Raw genomic sequence first — 18,146 nt, forward strand, 5'->3', positions numbered from 1 at the left:
TTAAGGATTTGATTTTCTTGGCTGAAATCCTGTTACCTTTTTCTGTATGCAGAAGGCAAACAGCATAACATTCACTAGCTTCTAACTGGTTATTAATGAGTCTCTGATGGGACTCTTGAGTACACACCAACCAATTGCTACAAGCACCCCCGAGAATTGCAGCAGTGATTGCTGCAAAAGTGAAAGAATATTGCACCATTTTTTTCACATATACAAAAATGTGACAGCATTTCAGCCATTGTCTATTTGAAATCACTTTCATCTATGTTAGGTAAAGGTAAAGGTTCCCCTTGACATTTAGTCCAGTTGTGTCCGACTCTAGGGGGTGCTGCTCATCCCAGTTTCCAAGCCGTAGAGCTAGCGTTTGTCCAAAGACAATTTCCATAGTCACGTGGCCAGCGCAACTAGACACGGAACGCTATTACCTATGCACCAAGGTGGTACCTATTTATCTACTCACATTTTTACATGCTTTTGAACTATTATGTTGACAGGATCTGGGACAAATGACAGGAGCTCACTCCATTGCATGGATTCGATCTTACGACTGCTGGTCTTCTGACCCTGCAGCACAGAGGCGTCTGCGGTTTAACCCGCAGCACCACCACGTCCCACCTTCATCTATGTTAGTTTTCCTTTTATAAAAATCAAGTAGGATAAATATATGTAGAATATAATAGTGCCATGTCAGAAGCAGATAAAGGTAATTTATTTAATTTATTAAATGTTTTCGTATGCCCCTTCTCGCCCCATAGGAGAGACCCAAGGTGATTCACAACGAATAAAACAACGAATAAAATTTTGAAATTATTTACGTAATTATTTAGGTTTGTCAGAAACTCATTGATAGTCTATGTTCTATAATATTCTCCTTTCATTGTCCTGTTTAATATCATTGATTTTTGTTTTGTTTTATGTCTTAGTATTTTTCTGAAAGAATTTGGCATGTTTAGTCTTGAGGAAAGAAGACTGAGGGAATATATGATAACACTTTTCCAATATTTGAAAGGTGGTCACACAGAAGAGAGGAAGGATCTGTTCTCAATCATCCCAGAGTGCAGGACACACAACAATAGGCTCAAGTTACAGGAAAGCAGATTTCAGTTGAATATCAAGAAAAAATTCCTAATTGTAGAGCAGTAAGACGGTGGAACCAATTACCTCGAGAGGTGTTGAGTGCAAGGCATTCAAGAAAAATTTAGATAACCATCTGGCAGATATCCTTTGTTTGTACAGTCATGCCCCGCTGGACGATTACCCCGCTCTACAACGAATCCACATTAGGTTGATGTTTTTGCGATCACTTTTGCGATCGCAAAACAATGGTTTAAAATGGGGGAATTTCACTTAGCGATGATCGATTCCCTGCTTCGGGAACTGATTTTCACTTTACGACGATCAGCAAACAGCTGATCGTCGGGTTTCAAAATGGCCACCGGCTGAAGGAAATGGCCCCCCGCTGTTTTCTAGGATGGATTCCTCACTTTACAGGTACTGAAGATGGCCGCCGTATGGAGGACATTCGCTGGACAAGCAGGTATTCAGCCCATTGGAATGCACTGAACGGTTTTCAATGCATTTCAGTGGTTTTTGTTTTGTTTTGTTTGACAATGTTTTCGCTCTACAGCGATTTTGCTGGAACGAATTAACATCGTCAAGCAAGGCACCACTGTACATTATTTCTGCATCAAGCAGGGGGTTGGACTTGATGGCCTAATATCGCCCCTTGGAGAAATGCACAGCCCTCAAGGGAGTCTATGACAACACCTTATTTTCCAAATGTATTGTTTTCTTTTCTGCCTCAGATATTTTACTTCCTAATTTACAATAATTATCTCCAAAGAACAGAAGTGCTTACAGAAAACTTCTATAATCTGTATAATGGTAGGGTTGTCCTCCCTTTTTTTATTAATTAATATTACGTGTGTCTAAATCCGTTTCTGACAGTCATAAGACAACTTCATATTTTAAATCAATTAATTATATGTTTTAAGTTTGAAAACCAATTACCTGATAGTCATTCAAATTATAAGTATTTTCTTAGTGTAAATTCCAATTTAAGCCCTTCAGTTCAAGCAAGTTCTTCATCCTATGCTTTATTACTTCAAAACAAATTAATCAGCTTTCACCATAATAATATTCTTCTTTTATTCCTATCAGTTCATTTAACTTAGTCTGTTTTGCTAATTAACACATTCATGTCACTTTCATCCTGATTACATCTTATAAAATAACACACTTGACTTAATATTGTGCACTTCAGTTACATCAATCAATATACCCCACTACAAATCAACAACCAATTCAGTCTACAGGGAAAAGAAAAGGTACTAGTGATTTAATTTAAAGAACATATTTCTGTAGAATTTCTTTATACTGTATATCACTAATAGGAAGCTGAACTCTATTAAAGTATCTAAATTTTTAATATAATGTTTTATAATTTATTAATCATTTAATTGTAATTATTTAATTGACAACAAGAGCTAGATGGGCCAAATATATAACTTGGTATAAGGCAGATTTGTAATTGGCCCACATAAAATGGCCAACTAAAGAAGGAATTTGAAGCTTCTCTAAAGACCAGCTGAGAAGCCATATGTTATGTAGCAGTACTAGAGAAGGATGATTACCTCTGGGTTGACATGTATACATGTAGGTCAACTGAGGAGACAAGGTGCTTGAAATGGTGAATACTGGAAAAGATCCAAAGTCCCTTCAGTTCTTTGAAACCCCTCCTCCATCAGCCCTGAAACTGGTGTAGTTAATTTATTTCTCAGTCTCTCAATTAATTTTCCTCTCCTGTCCACTATATGAAAGTTTTGCCTCTATCCCTGGGGTGCAGCATCATTCTGTAAAGCCTGAGACAATTAACTTTTTTGCTGTCCTAATTCAACTAACTTAATTCTTGGCATTTCTGATCTCCTGAATGTTTGTATGTATATACTGGTATGATGAAGATCCATCTAGTGCCCTTGAACTTGTCTTGGATGCTATACCTTCAGTGTCATATGGCTCCTAGTGTACTTTGTTTATTCCTTTTCAGTTATTCATAAACACAGTTGTGAATTATATGTGTGGGTACTAGAAATGTGTCATTGCCATCAGTTCTCCACTACAAGGTGTGTGTGTGTGTGTGTGTGTGTGTCTGTCTGTCTGTCTGTCTGTCTGTGTCGCTGTCTGTGTCGCTGTCTGTGTGTAATTTTAGGAAGGTTTGAAAACAAACCATAAAACAGTGGTGGGGAATGACTATGTATGAACCCAATTTTATCATTAGAGGCAGAGATTCTTTAAAAAAGAAAACAAGTTTATTTATTCTAGCACAAGATTTTGCAGCCTCATAAATTACAAATCAATCTGTTTTTATTTGGTGATTGGTCATTGGGAGGTCATTGCAGGTTTTCTTTGCAAGCGGATTGTGCAGATATAGCAGCTTGTGAGGGACAACCTTTTGTCAGCTTCTAACCGTGTGGATGGCGTTTTGTATACTTTGGTCCAGAGTGGTCAAAACTGCAACTCCCATCAGTCCTAGTTGGTGTAGCCAGTGGTGAAAGACAATGGGAATGGTGCTCTACAACATTTGGAAGGCCACATATTTTGTATCCCAGTATATACAGTGGTGCCCCGCATAGCGAGGTTAATCCGTTCCGGATTAACCTTCGTTATGGGGAAACATCGTTAAGTAGAACAGGGAAACCCATTGGAACGCATTAAACTCACCGTTCTCCGATGTTTCCCCATGTTCCGGCGGCCACCTTGGGTGTCCCGGCGGCCAGTTTTGGTGTTCCGGTGGCCATTTTGGGTGTCCGGCGGCCATGTTAGAACCGCCAAACAGCTGTTCCCCCATCGCAATGCGAGCATGCCCTCGCATTAGCGATGGGGAAATCCGTATCGCAATGTGGATTCATCGTTAAACGGTGCACTCGTTATGCGAGGCACCACTGTACCTTCATCTGGTTTGTTTTTTGAGAACCCGCTATACCTGTGTGTGTATATACACACCAGTTTTATTCTTTCTTTCTTTCTTTCTTTCTTTCTTTCTTTCTTTCTTTCTTTCTTTCTTTCTTTCTTTCTTTCTTTCTTTCTTTCTTTCTTTCTTTCTTTCTTTCTTTCTTCAACAACTAAATAGTTTGAATAGATAATGCCATATGTTGCAATGGCAGGGAAAGACAGGTCATACTGAAATGCTGAGCCTTTGCTACCTTGGCCATCTTCCTGTACAACAGCTCTGAACATTTTGTAATGTTAGTACATAAGCTATTATGGATTATTTAAGCTCTTCCTCAAAGGGAAACTGTCCTCCAACACTGTATATTGCTCTGTCTTTGCCCATAGCTGTGTCTTGCATATTACTCAGTGCAATTTCTAAGCCAGAGGGGTGTCTGAGAAGATCAGGGCAGGCATCAATAATATCTGTTCTCTTTTAACAACACCCATGCCTGCCTAGTATTTTATGAGAAGATGCTTTATAACTTTCCTGAGTTTCAAAGTCAGCTTTTTTGTGTGTGCTGGGTGGTCTACCTTCCCCTTTTTAAAAGTAAGAGAGAATTTTTGAAAGCAATACTGTGGGTGAATACCAAAAATTCTGTGCAAGTGAATAAAATGACTTGCTGGGTAGACAGAAATGTTATCATCAGTTTTACTTATGCCGCCTTGACCCATCATTTTCAGCTTGACAGATTTAAAATTCATACTTTCAAAGGAGAGCAGTGAAATCCATGTGAAAAGATCACCTATTTTTACACTTTTAATCAAAAAAGCCCTGAGGGCTTTGCATTTCTCTAAAGTTGGGCCCCAAGAAATTAAAGATCATGGCCCAGCCATTTCCCTGTCCTCAAAATGGGCTGTTTTTCCAATATTGTCAAAGCAAAGTATTTCTCAAAATAGAAGAACAGCTACTATTGTTTGCCTCAAAAAGCGTTGTTTGCAGTGGGGTTCTTTTGCGAATTGCACAGTGGCAGCTATCATGAAAATGGTTGCCTCCTTTGACACCTGTAGCAAAGAACAGGTAAATATTTGCAGAAAAAAACACAGGAGTCAAGTGTTCAATTGCTAGCAGGGGTGTACCTTTTAAAAAATATATATATTGGACTACAAATCCCAGAACTCACCAAGCATTCTCCAGGAAGAATTCTGGGAATTACAACCAACAAATATATTAAATTCTTCAAACAAAACAAAATGAAACAAAACAAAATAACTCTCTGGTTCCTGAATGTGGGATATAGTGCTTCTGTATTCAGAAAGCAAGGAAAAGGCCCAATTTGCTGCATAATATCATGGCCGACAGGAAAAAGGATGCCAAATTTTACATAGCAAAGGACTATGAAAGTGATCTACAGAATACCCTTTTCTGCTCACTACCATTCACAAAGTGATACCAAGCAAGGGAAAAATCCCAGAAGCTTTTCCTTTTTTCATCCATAATCTACTTCTCACTTGAGTACAAAGCAATTGTTTCTTCAAGGACTTTAAGATTAGAGAGTGTCTAGGAAAGTGGAGTGTTCACCCATTGGTTTCTGGATGTTTCAATTTCTGATGTACATTTTATGCCCACCATTTACTTCCTTATATAGAGTTTGGCCTGTTTGTCTATTATAAAATATATGAATGTTCTGATTGGCTGCTGACAGCCTTTGAAATGCTATTGGATGAAAATGTGTCCAGTAATTTGGCTGACAAAGGGTGAAAATGTACGAAAGGTTACATAAAAGATGGAACATGACAGATACACAAAGCTTCATGTATCTCTCATTTGTAGACATGAATCATTCATGTTTAGAGGATGTGTTTCAGCAGTTGCTGAAAGAACACAAATTGCATGAAAGAGAGCCTCTTTTTGTGTGTGTTTTGGGTCTTTTGTTTAGACATGAAAGGCCCATCCTTAATCATACATTGTTGAATTTTTCAAGGTTGTATATGCTAGTCACATATACAGCAAGACTAAGCTAGCATGGTTTATAGCTTCCTCCCTCCATCACATGTGCTTCATAAAGCCCCTCATTTGTCCTGTCCTTGTTTGAAATGAATTGCTGCCTGGGACCTCCATCAGCTTTACTCAGCTGGATCAGCTTTGGTCCACACAATATGTTATTTTAACCAAACAATGTCACCAATGCTGAGCTCGAAATAAGATGTCTTGTTGCCCTTTGTTGCTTTTTATACTGACACAGTCTTCCATTGAAAGTTGCAATAAAAATCTGTGCGTCTTATAATCTCTGAAATAAATAGATTTGGATTTCAAGAAGATAGCTACTAACAGACATATCAGGTTTAGAGTGCACACCATAGAAATGCCTTCTAGCAGCTGCTAGTATAAATACTGCAGTTTAGAGAATTCAGACTACTGATTATTAAAGTGGCTATTTAAAAAAATAACAAAGCCCAGGAACAATAATTTCAAATAAGTGCTCAGCTGAGAGTGTGAAAGATTAACAGCTGGTAACAGCCATAAAACCACACTCATAAAACAGTAAGGGACTGGTAGTGACATTTCTTCTCAGAAGACTTTGTATGTTCCCATTTTTTTTTACCAGAAAAAGCTCATTGACATTTCAAGTCCAAATGGAAGATGTCCATCATGTGTTATAACAGCCTTTATCTTGTTCACCTTGCAGCTATTGTGAAGTTGCCTATACAAACTTGTTTGGGTAGCGTTATCATAGCTTCAGTAAAGAAAGATTTTCTACTACTTTTAAGGCTTGTTACACAATACATTGCCCTAGAAACTGAAGTACTTTTGTCCATTTCTTTTCTGAAATACAAACTTGAGAGATGAGCTTACATTTTTGTCAGTAGCAAACAGCTTTTTGAGGGAGTATAAGGGGTAAGAATGATGACCCAATCTATCTCCAGTTAGTTTTACATGTTAGTAAATTTCCAATGTACACAGCTATTTTAAAATGTATAGAAAAACGTACTGTTACATAACAGCACTGATGTTACCTGTCTGTCATGGGTTTGGAGGGAAAGTTCCATCCTATGGGGAGTGGAAGGCGGGACATCAGGAGGAGGGGCTGTACTGTATAAATATGTGATGCCTGTGTGGTGAAGAGGAGATGCTGAGACAGACTGTGAGACACTGGGTTGGGACGAAGCAGCAGCTGGGGAAGAAGAAGCTGTTGTGGGAGTCTGGGTGTCTGACAGGGTACTACTGTGTGTCAGAGTACCAACCTGATAAGTTCAGGTGTCTGTGGGTTAGCCAGAACTGATGGGTTCAGGGTCTGTGCTTTAAGTTAAAGGTTCTAGGTGAACCAAACTGTATGCTTGTGTGTGTGAGAATAAGCCACGTTACTTTATTTTATTCACCTGATTGTTTTATTTACCCTGTTTGTATTTAAAATAAACCTTATTCTTTTTATTGTTTAAAAATCCATCCCTGGTCTGTGTGACTTCTTATAGGGAATGGTTGGTGGCAGCTTAGTTAACGTGTGACAGATCCCAGTAGGTCTGGGTTTGTCACATTGATTGGTGTCCAGCGTGTGGGATACGACTGGTCCAGTTGTCCAGCGGTCCAGCAAAGCCTTGGCAAGTGTGCCCAGAGCAAGGGGGGTCTAGTCAGGGACAGTCTGAGGCGCGTAGGTAATCTTCTAGGTGTACCTCACGGGGAGGTGCGCTAGTAGAAGAACGTGCCAACTGGGGAGACTTAGATTAAGGTGCTCTGAGGCAGCCTGATTTTGGCGGGAAAACGCTGAGGCAAAACTGCGTAGCAACAGTGAGCTAGCTTGCCAGCTGAGAGGCCCAGCAGAGGGGGGTAGGCTCTGACTCGATACTGTTGCAAATTTAGTGCTGAAGAACAGCAGCAATCTCTAGGAGAGCTGGTTCTGAGGCAAGAAGGAAAAAAGTGGTCGTTTTATTTTGAGGCTTGACTTTTTAAAGCAGCCTGTTCTGAGGGGGGATTATGCCCTTGACTCGAAGTCAAGTAACAGACATGGGTGAAGTGAAAGACCCCCAGATTGACCAAGGTTCTGAGGATGAATTTGGCTCAGTGCAAGGTGACAGCACAGGAGAGCAGGACCCAGAACTCAGAAAATTACTCCTAGCCCAACAGCATGAACTGAGGGTGAGGGAAATGGAGGAAAGGGAAAGAGAGAAACAGCGGCAATTTGAAATAGAGAGAGAGAGAGAGAAAATTGCTCTGGAGAAAGAAAGAATGGCGTTTGAATTAAGAAAACTGGAAATGATGAACCAGAACAATAATAATAATAGGGATTCTGAGGGAGGCCAACTGTCTAAGGCTGACCTGAAGAAATTCCCTGTGTACCACAAGGGAGATTGTCCTGAGGTGTTCTTTTCCTTAGTGGAAAGAGCGTTTGTGGACTTCTCAGTGAGGGAAACTGAGAAGATGACCATCATGCGTTCTTTAATCAGTGGTAGCCTGGCTGAGGTTTATGCCGAGATGCCTGAGGAACGGATGAAAGATTTTGCAGAGTTTAAAAAACTGGTGTTCGCAAGACATGGGATAAATGCAGAGCAGCTGAGACAAAGGTTCAGGTCCCTCACCAAGAAGCCAGAACAGACTTTTACCCAAGTGGGGGCCCAATTGGTGAGGCTGCTTGAGAAATGGCTGTCGCAGGAGGGAACAGAGACCTATGAACAGCTTAAAGACTTGATAGCCCTGGAACAGTTCTATTCAGTTCTGCATGGGGAATTGAAATTCCAGGTGAGGGAAAGGAAACCGAAATCTGTGGCAGCAGCCGCAGAGATCGCGGATTTTATCTCCCAAATAAGAAAGCCCTTGGGTGAGGGGAAATCTGTAGGTAAACCCAAAGAAACCTACAGCAAGTACTCTCAGGGACCAGGGAAAAGCCAGCAAGGGAGAGGGGCCCATGGTGAAGGGAAGCCCTCAGGCATGAAACCAAGCCCTCAGAATTTGGAGGGAAAACCCAAACAAGAGGAGAGAGAATCAAAATACACCAGAAAATGCTATTTCTGTCAGGGAAAGGGTCATCTGATCTCAGAGTGTGAGAAATTGAAGCAGCTAAAAGGAATGGTGCCTCAGAATTCTAGTGGGACCAAGCCAAAAGCTGTGTTCTGTGTCCAGAAAGAGCAAGGCTCAGTGTCACAGAGGGAGCCTGTTGCCATAGCTACTCAGTCTGGAACAGCTACCTCTGCTGATCAGGCTGAGGAAAATGGTCCTCTGGTGGAGGTAAAGCGCTGCTTGCTGATAAAAACAGATTCTCAGTTGTTTGAGACAGCAGGGGTGGACGTAGGAATACTTGACCGTCAGTATAGGGGGCTGCGGGACACTTGTTCCCAGGTAACCCTGTGCCATCCAGATATCATCCCTAGGGAGTTTATAATCCCAAATGAGAGCATGAAGGTGGCAGGGATTGAGGGGCAGGTAATCTCTCTGCCAGTAGCTGAGGTACCTGTCAACTTTCAAGGCTGGAGGGGAGCTTGGCGCCTAGCAATTTCATCGACTCTGCCAGCAGCCGTGCTCGTGGGAAATGACCTGGCTGAACATGTGAAACGGGTGCTAGTGATTACACGCTCACAAGCCACCACAGGGACAGTTCAGGGGGGTAATGATGAGCCAGAGACGGAAGCAGAGGGGAGTTCAGAAGCTGTGGTGGAAACCTTAACCACAGACAGCAGATTTGGACAGGAGCAGAAGGCAGACGCCACTCTCCAAAAGTGTTTTGAACAGGTGACTGACGCCCAGCTAACACCTGAAACCCCAGTGAGATTTCTGGAGAAAAAGGGGATTCTGTATAGAGAGACCCTGAGGAATATCTCAAAAGGGGGAGATGGGATCAGGAGTCAGCTAGTGGTACCTGAAAAGTATCGCCCCATGATCTTACAAAGGGGTCACTCTGACATGTTTGCTGCACACTTAGGAGTGAACAAAACACAGCAGAGAATCACACAGAATTTCTACTGGCCTGACATAGGGAAGCAGATCAGGGAGTTCTGTAAACAATGTGATGTGTGTCAAAGGCAGGGGAATAACCGCGACAGGACCAAAGCAAAGTTGTGCCCTTTGCCTGTGATTGACACTCCGTTCAAATGCATAGGGGTGGATATTGTGGGACCTTTGCCCAAGGCCACAAAGAGGGGGAATAGGTTCATACTAACAATTGTGGACCATGCCACAAGGTATCCTGAAGCCATACCCTTGACAAACATCGAAACTAACACAGTGGCCGATGCTTTGGTGGGGTACATGTCCAGGATGGGATTTGCCTCAGAGATAATCACAGATTTGGGCACATCGTTCACGTCAAAGCTCATGAAACGCTTATGGCAAATCTGTGGAATTAAGCACAAGGAAACCACTGCCTATCATCCGGAAAGTAATGGGTTAACTGAGAAGTTCAATGGGACTCTGATGCGCATGATAAGGGCTTACTTGGCAGAGAATCCAAACAATTGGGACCAGAAGCTGCAATCCCTTTTGTTTGCTTATCGATCAGTGCCACAAGCCAGTACCGGGTTCAGTCCATTCGAACTTTTATTTGGGAGAAGGGTGAAAGGGCCCCTTGATTTGATCAAACAAAATTGGGAGCAGATCGCCCAGGATGACCCACAAGACGTTGTGACTTACATAGACACCTTGATGAATGACCTAAAGCGAAATCTAGAGCTGGCAGCAGAAAACCTGCAAGCGCAGAAGATCAAACAGAAAACATGGTATGACCGCAAAGCTAGAGAGAGGCACTTTGACCCAGGGGAGGAGGTGCTTTGGCTTAGGCCCTGCAGAGAGAATAAGCTGCAGCTCAAATGGGCAGGACCATATAGGGTCATTTCCAAGATGTCAGACCTGAACTACCTAATAGAGCAAGAGGAGAACCAAGCAAGGAGGGTGGTTCACGTGAATGCCCTAAAACCCTACTACAGAGGGGAACAGAGGGTTTTATTCGCGATAAAAGCAGCTGAGAGTGAGGAAGCTGAATTACCCTTCTGGGAGGGTAGAGGGGAAGTAAAATACAACCCAGAGGAGGTAAAGATCAGTCCTGCACTCACCCAAGACCAGCAGCAAGAACTAAAAATGCTGCTTAGTAAATATCAACAGGTGTTTTCCAACAAGCCGGGGATAGTGAAGGGAGTGATGCATCGGATCCACACAGGGGATGCACCCCCGCAGGCAGTATCCCCATACCGAGTAACGGGACCCTATAGGGACAAGGTGCGGAAGGAGCTGGACGAAATGCTGAGGGAGAACATAATCGTCCCCTCTTCTAGTCCTTGGTCCTCTCCGATAGTCCTTGTGGACAAGCCTGATGGGAGCATTAGGTTTTGTGTTGATTACAGGAAATTAAACCGTGTAACCACTCCTGATGCCTACCCAATGCCCAGGCTAGACAACCTGATTGAAACCATAGGGGGTTGTCGGTTCATCTCATCATTGGACCTGGTAAAGGGATATGGGCAATTAAGAATTGATCCCAGGGATCAAGAAAAAACTGCCTTTTGCAGCCCTTTTGGTCTCTATGAATTTCGAGTCCTGAGCTTTGGTCTCAGAAATGCACCAGCCACATTCCAAAGGCTGATGGACCAGACCTTGGCAGGGCTCAGTGACTTTACAGTGGCCTACATTGATGACATAGGGATCTTCAGTAATACCTGGGAAGATCACCTGATACACCTGGAGTTAGTGCTGCAGAGGTTAAGTGCAGCAGGGCTAACAGTAAAGGCCAGCAAGTGTCAGCTGGGTAGCCCAGAAATAAAATACTTAGGTCACATGGTAGGGGGAGGAATGATAAAACCCCTGGAGGCCAAAATAGAAGCTGTTCGTGATTGGCCTAGACCCAACACCAAGAAAAAGGTCAAATCATTTCTTGGGTTGGTGGGCTACTACAGAAAGTTCATCCCGAGGTTTAGCGAGATTGCGGCTCCGCTGACCGATCTGACGAGGAAGGAGGCTGATGACCGCATCCCGTGGACCAGCGACTGTGAGGCGGCGTTCCAGAGGTTGAAGGAGGCGTTAATCAACTATCCTGTCCTGCGTGCTCCAGACTTCGACCGGGAGTTCATCATCTACACCGATGCGTCTAACAGCGGGGTAGGAGCAGTTCTGTGCCAAGAGGATGAGAATGGTGACCAGCATCCAGTGTCCTACCTGAGTAGGAAACTTCAAAAAGGTGAGAGACATTTGGCAACCGTGGAGAAGGAGTGTTTGGCCATAGTCTACGCGATCCAGAAGGCCAAGCCTTACATCTGGGGAAGACATTTTATTCTGTGTACTGACCATTCACCATTGCAATGGTTAAAGACGATGAAAACCCACAATAGCAAACTTATGAGGTGGGCTTTGAACTTACAGGACTATGACTTTGAAGTGAAGGTGGTCAGAGGGTCAGTGAACTATGTTGCTGACGCCTTATCAAGAAGACCTGAAGACTGAAGACGGCGAAAGAACATGGACTATATGTATATAATGAAAACAAAAAGTTAAAATGTACCTGGTTTTGAATTTGGTTGGTATTAATAAAGGTAAATTGATGTACTGTATATGGTAAAATGTTTAAATGCATATTTGCTATGGTTAACTTGGAGTGTAAGTATATGTAAGTATTATATGGTATGTATAAATGTTGTTGTGTATTTTATGCAGGTTGTTTTTTTGGTGAAAAGCACTTTTAGCTTTCCCCCTACAAAACAACTTTTAAAGAGGGGAGGTGTTACATAACAGCACTGATGTTACCTGTCTGTCATGGGTTTGGAGGGAAAGTTCCATCCTATGGGGAGTGGAAGGCGGGACATCAGGAGGAGGGGCTGTACTGTATAAATATGTGATGCCTGTGTGGTGAAGAGGAGATGCTGAGACAGACTGTGAGACACTGGGTTGGGACGAAGCAGCAGCTGGGGAAGAAGAAGCTGTTGTGGGAGTCTGGGTGTCTGACAGGGTACTACTGTGTGTCAGAGTACCAACCTGATAAGTTCAGGTGTCTGTGGGTTAGCCAGAACTGATGGGTTCAGGGTCTGTGCTTTAAGTTAAAGGTTCTAGGTGAACCAAACTGTATGCTTGTGTGTGTGAGAATAAGCCACGTTACTTTATTTTATTCACCTGATTGTTTTATTTACCCTGTTTGTATTTAAAATAAACCTTATTCTTTTTATTGTTTAAAAATCCATCCCTGGTCTGTGTGACTTCTTATAGGGAATGGTTGGTGGCAGCTTAGTTAACGTGTGACAGATCCCAGTAGGTCTGGGTTTGTCACACGTACTTATTCTTTTGCCTGAAAATTAGGACTCCGAAGCTGGTACAACTCTCTCTAATAACAAACATTTTGTATGCAGCCTCCCCTCCTATATGCATTTTGTATGGAATTTTTGAGCAGGGAACTGCCGTGCAAAATTCAGTGATCTGTGCAATCAAAAAAGTAACTGTGTTGTGAACTATACTAGCAAATTGTAATCTAATAGACACCGAAGTAGGCCAAGGGACACTTAAAGTACTGAAATAGAGTGGGATTCCAACAATGCCAAGGTTTATTATTATAAGATATATGTTAATTAGTGTTGCTTAGTATCATGTGTGTAATGTGCAGTCAATCTGGAACTGACATAGTGATTCTAATAGGACTTTCAAGATTAGTTAGCTATTTAAGGTTTTGATACGTGTCCTCTCTTGGGTGATCTATAAGTAGTCACTCTTTTAGATGTATGATTCAATGACTAAATTACAGGAGCTAGACTGAAGATTGAATTTCAGTTTTCCAAATTTGTTGTTGTTTTTAGGTCATGTCTGATTCTTTGTGACCCCATGGACCTCCTGTATTCCACTGCCTTCTGGAGTTGGGTCAAATTCATGTTGGTAGCGTCAATGACGCTGTCCAACCATCTTGTCCTCTGTCACCCCCTTCTCCTCTTGCCTTCACTCTTTCCCAACATCAGGGTCTTTTCCAGGGAGATTTCTCTTTTCATGAGATGGCCAAAGTATTGGAGCCTCAGCTTCAGGATCTGGCCTTCCAATGAGCACTCAGAGTTGATTTGCTTCAAAATAGATAGGTTTATTCTCCTTACAGTCCAAGGAACTCTCAGGAGTCTCCTCCAGCACCACAATTCAAAAGCATCAATTTTTAGGTGGTCAGTCTTCTTTATGGTCCAGCTCTCACTTCCATACATTGCTACTGGAAAAAAACATAGCTTTGACTATGTGGACCTTTGTCGGTAAGATGATGTCTCTGCTTTTTAAGATGCTGTCTAGGTTTGTCATCACTTTCCTCCCAAGAAGCAGGCGTCTTTTAATTTCGTGGCTGTTGTCACCATCTGCAGTGATCATGGAGCCCAACAAAGTAAAATCTGTCACTGCCTCCATATCTTCCCCTTCTAATTGCCAGGAGATGATGGGAGCAGTGGCCATGGTCTTAGTTTTTTTAATGTTGAGCTTCAGACCATTTTTATGCATTCTCCTCTTTCACCCTCTTTAAGAGGTTCTTTAATTCCTCCTCATGTTCTGCCATCAGAGTGCTATCATCTGCATATCTGAGGTTGTTGATATTTCTCCCGGAAATCTTAATTCCAGTTTGGGATTCATCCAAACTAGTTCACCATTTTGAAATTAGTACTGATTGTGTATTTGTAAATGCAATATGTTTTCCTTTGCCAATGTATATTTCTCTGCCTTTTCTTTTGCTGTGTTCAATTCTAATGAAGATGGTGCAGCTGTCCCCCAACAAAAGGAATAAATAAAACAAAACAAAACAAACCACACTTTAGTGGGTTTTTATTATGTCCTTCTTGTTGTAAAGAAAAAAAAAGAAAAATCCAAACATTTTAGTAGGGTTTTCATCATGTTCTCCTTGTATGTTAAGGTTATGAATCACTAAGAAACCCATTTTGGCTGGTAGGCTGAACAACTGTACACATATCCAAAAGCCATGTACAATAGATTCAGCTCCAGGCTTGACATTTTTACAGTGTTTTATAAATTAAAGATTCTTAAAAGGGAAGGTTTTATTACTGTGACCGTGTCAACTCTTGAATTCCTGCAATAAATGCCACTACTTAAGATATATTTAGAATTAATTCTAGAAGTGGATGGCCAACAATTATTAAAATTGGCAGTCCAGAATAGCTAATCCAAAATAGCATATTCAGAACAGTGAGACTCGGATCCCCTATATCTGTGCTGTGAAACCATCACCCCCATTGAAAGTTAAAAGATTGATTTTATTGAAATGTATGATTTTATTTAAAATGTTTCACATGCAGGATAGAGCAGGAAGATAAATTCTTAATCGTGATTCAAACGATATCATTGTTAAATCTATAGATGTTTTCACTTGTGTCGTGAATGAGCTTCAATCTCTTAAACGGAGGATTTTCACTTTGTGAAATTCATGGCATTTGAAGACTAGGAAATTGCTGCAATGTGTGTTTAAGTTAATTACGCAGGTGAACATGTGATGCATAGTCCCTTCCACATCAGTGGAATCAAGCCAATTGCTATGACATCTTAATCTTTTCAAAAAGACATTTTTTTTTCCTGAGAAAACGTCCATGATTTTTCTTCTTATGATTCCACTGGGTCCTAAACAAAGAAAATTATTTCTGACAAAGATTCAGTGAATTTTCCCATATCACCAACCAAGCACTGTGGTGGGTCCCAGATCATGGCTAGACTGCAAACTCTGTTGCTGCTTCCTTTACTTAGAAACCATGTATTTAGATGTGCTAATGGCATTGTTCCTGGGAAGCCCTACCACTGAGAAACTGCTGGAAACTGAAACAATCCCTTCCATTTCTTCTGGCCACAACATTTTGTGAGGCTATTTGCACACAACTCTATGTGCACAACTCTACATTTTAAAATATTAGTACACATTTGCATCAGCACTATGCCATATTTACATATTGATTGATTTTAATATGAACGTTGTAAGCTCCTCTTTAGCTGTTCTGGGCATTGTTGCATCTACCTGAAGGCATTGTTTTCCATAATTTACTGCTGATTCACTGTCATCTACTGAAATCCTGGGGTTATGTAGAGAATATGATTACCTCATATATGGTCGGGCCAAAGTGTCACTTGTCATTTCTTGTGGTAGAGGCAAGAAATGGGAAAATTGTTCTCCTCTAATCACAGAAAGACAAGATATATTCCCATGCTTTTGACAGGAAAAATGGGAATGTTTTTGTATCTGTGCTTATTAAGCAACGTTGAAATAATACAGTAGGACCCCCATAGCTGTGGGGGATTGGTTTCAAACCTGCCTGTCGATTAAGTTGAATATATATTGGGGATTTCTCTTTTAATATTTTTAATATTTTCAGGCTGTGGATAAGTGAATCACCAAATACTGATTCCATGAGTAAGGGTATCCTACTGTACTATAAACTGTGGGAAATTAGGGTGTTGGCTAATTTATCAGATGAAATTTTAAGAATTAGTGGTTTCCAACTTTTTTTATCAGTCAACTGGTCATTCAGTTCTTGTGTGTGTGTGTGTGTGTGTGTGTTGTTTTTCAAAGGGAAATCATAACTAGTTTTGTGCATAGGTAGTTTGCACAGACAGCAGACACTTTGATTGGAAAATAAACAACACCTCCTATTTCTGCCTTCTTTCTAGGAGGTGAAGAATCTCATCATGGTGATGAAAATCGCCAAAGTGTTGTGTCAAGCAGTTTTAGCCTAATTTGAGAAAAATTAAGAACTGAATTAGAATTCTTTGCATCACTGCCATAGAGCCATTCAGTTTTGTCTTCATGGTGATTTTAATGACTGTTAAGGAAGCTTTCATGTTGTCATTGTTGTGTTGCCCACTACACTGGCAACATCATTGCCCTAATTGCTGCATGCCATGATTTGGCTGGTTCTAGCTCTTGATTTTCATAACTAGTGACTCATCACACAGAATATGACTAGTGTTTTGCATTTAAATGCAAATATATATGCATTTTATGTGGACATAAATATGTGAATGTGCATTTCATGGGGAGAAGAAATGTTTATAAACACAGGCTTGCATTTTAGCACATTTATTTCTAATTCTGCTGATCAGAGTGGTTTGTAGAATGCCATCTTTCCAGTTGAATTCTGGTAGGTTCCTCGTATTGAATTTAGTCATAATTCAATACTTTCAGAAAACTTCTGGCTTATGAATATGGGATAGTCCTTCTGTACCTATAATTCAAAATGCCAGAAAATGGCAGCAGCCAAGAAGGTTTAAAAGGCTCCCTCTTGTACTCACTGCCATTCACAAAGAGACATCAAGCAATGGAAATATCCAGAACCTGATTTTCTTTGTATTAGTTAATGTTTGTCAGCCAGCCCTTCCACTCCAGTGGTTCATGTGGAAAAGCTACCTGGATAAAACATTATCTTCCTCTCCACATTGTTGTATTTCCAGGATCAAAGCCCGAATAGAGAGTGTGGTGTCCTAATTGTCTGTGTGCTCCACACACTTTAAGAAGACCTAGTACTTCTGCATTACTTTCATTCTTGGGTCAACCAGCTCTCTGGATGTAGCAAATTCGCAATAGCCAGGAACTTTCAGTGGCAAGTAGCAACCTGCGTCACGCTTCATTTCCTTTCCAATTATTTAGACGGGCTGGGAGAAAGGGGAATAATCAGTGTCCTGTGCCCTGGTACTATTTTGGTACAACATGGCTGCTCATCTCATGCTTTAGCCAATATTTGCTTGAACCACAGACAATGAACTGTAAGGGTTCTATTGGGACACCACAGCTGTCAGCCCTATTTTTGGCTACTAATTTAGAAGTGCATAGAATCTACATCATCATTATCCATGGTTCAATTATTTATATTAATTCTCTGTGTGCAGGCCTAAGAGAACGTAACCTCATGTAAACAGCACTCTTTTTTTCTGGACTAATTATCTGAATATCTATACAGCTTACTTAGCATACTTATTGTAGTTCCTCTCTCTAGGGATTCTTAATTGGCTAGGCATGTTTTCTCCCTCCCACCCCTCCTTGTGCAATGAACTTATATATCAATTTACTGTAATTTTGGCCACTAAGTCTAAAACAACCATGATCAATACCAAGAGAGTTGCCTGAACTCAGGCATTTTAAATGACAGCAGTAATGAATGAGAGAAATGTCACAGCTCTGTTCTAATCATGTTGATCACGTTTAAAATAAATACTCTTTCAGAAGAATGCCCATAGAAAACCTTCCTAATCATGGGGGCTTAAACTTCAATATTAGCTTTATTCAGCTGTTCAGCTTAGGGTT

The 18,146-nt window shown here is 41.2% G+C and overlaps 1 protein-coding gene across 39 annotated transcripts in view; it reads left to right on the top strand.

Moving 5' to 3' along the window:
- PTPRT (protein tyrosine phosphatase receptor type T) overlaps window positions 1-18,146 on the top strand; it is a 716,634-nt gene that overhangs the window by 348,878 nt on the left and 349,610 nt on the right. The window lies entirely within an intron of this gene.

This window comes from Pogona vitticeps, chromosome 4, assembly GCF_051106095.1.
Source record: "Pogona vitticeps strain Pit_001003342236 chromosome 4, PviZW2.1, whole genome shotgun sequence".
Taxonomy (NCBI): Eukaryota; Metazoa; Chordata; class Lepidosauria; order Squamata; family Agamidae; genus Pogona; species Pogona vitticeps.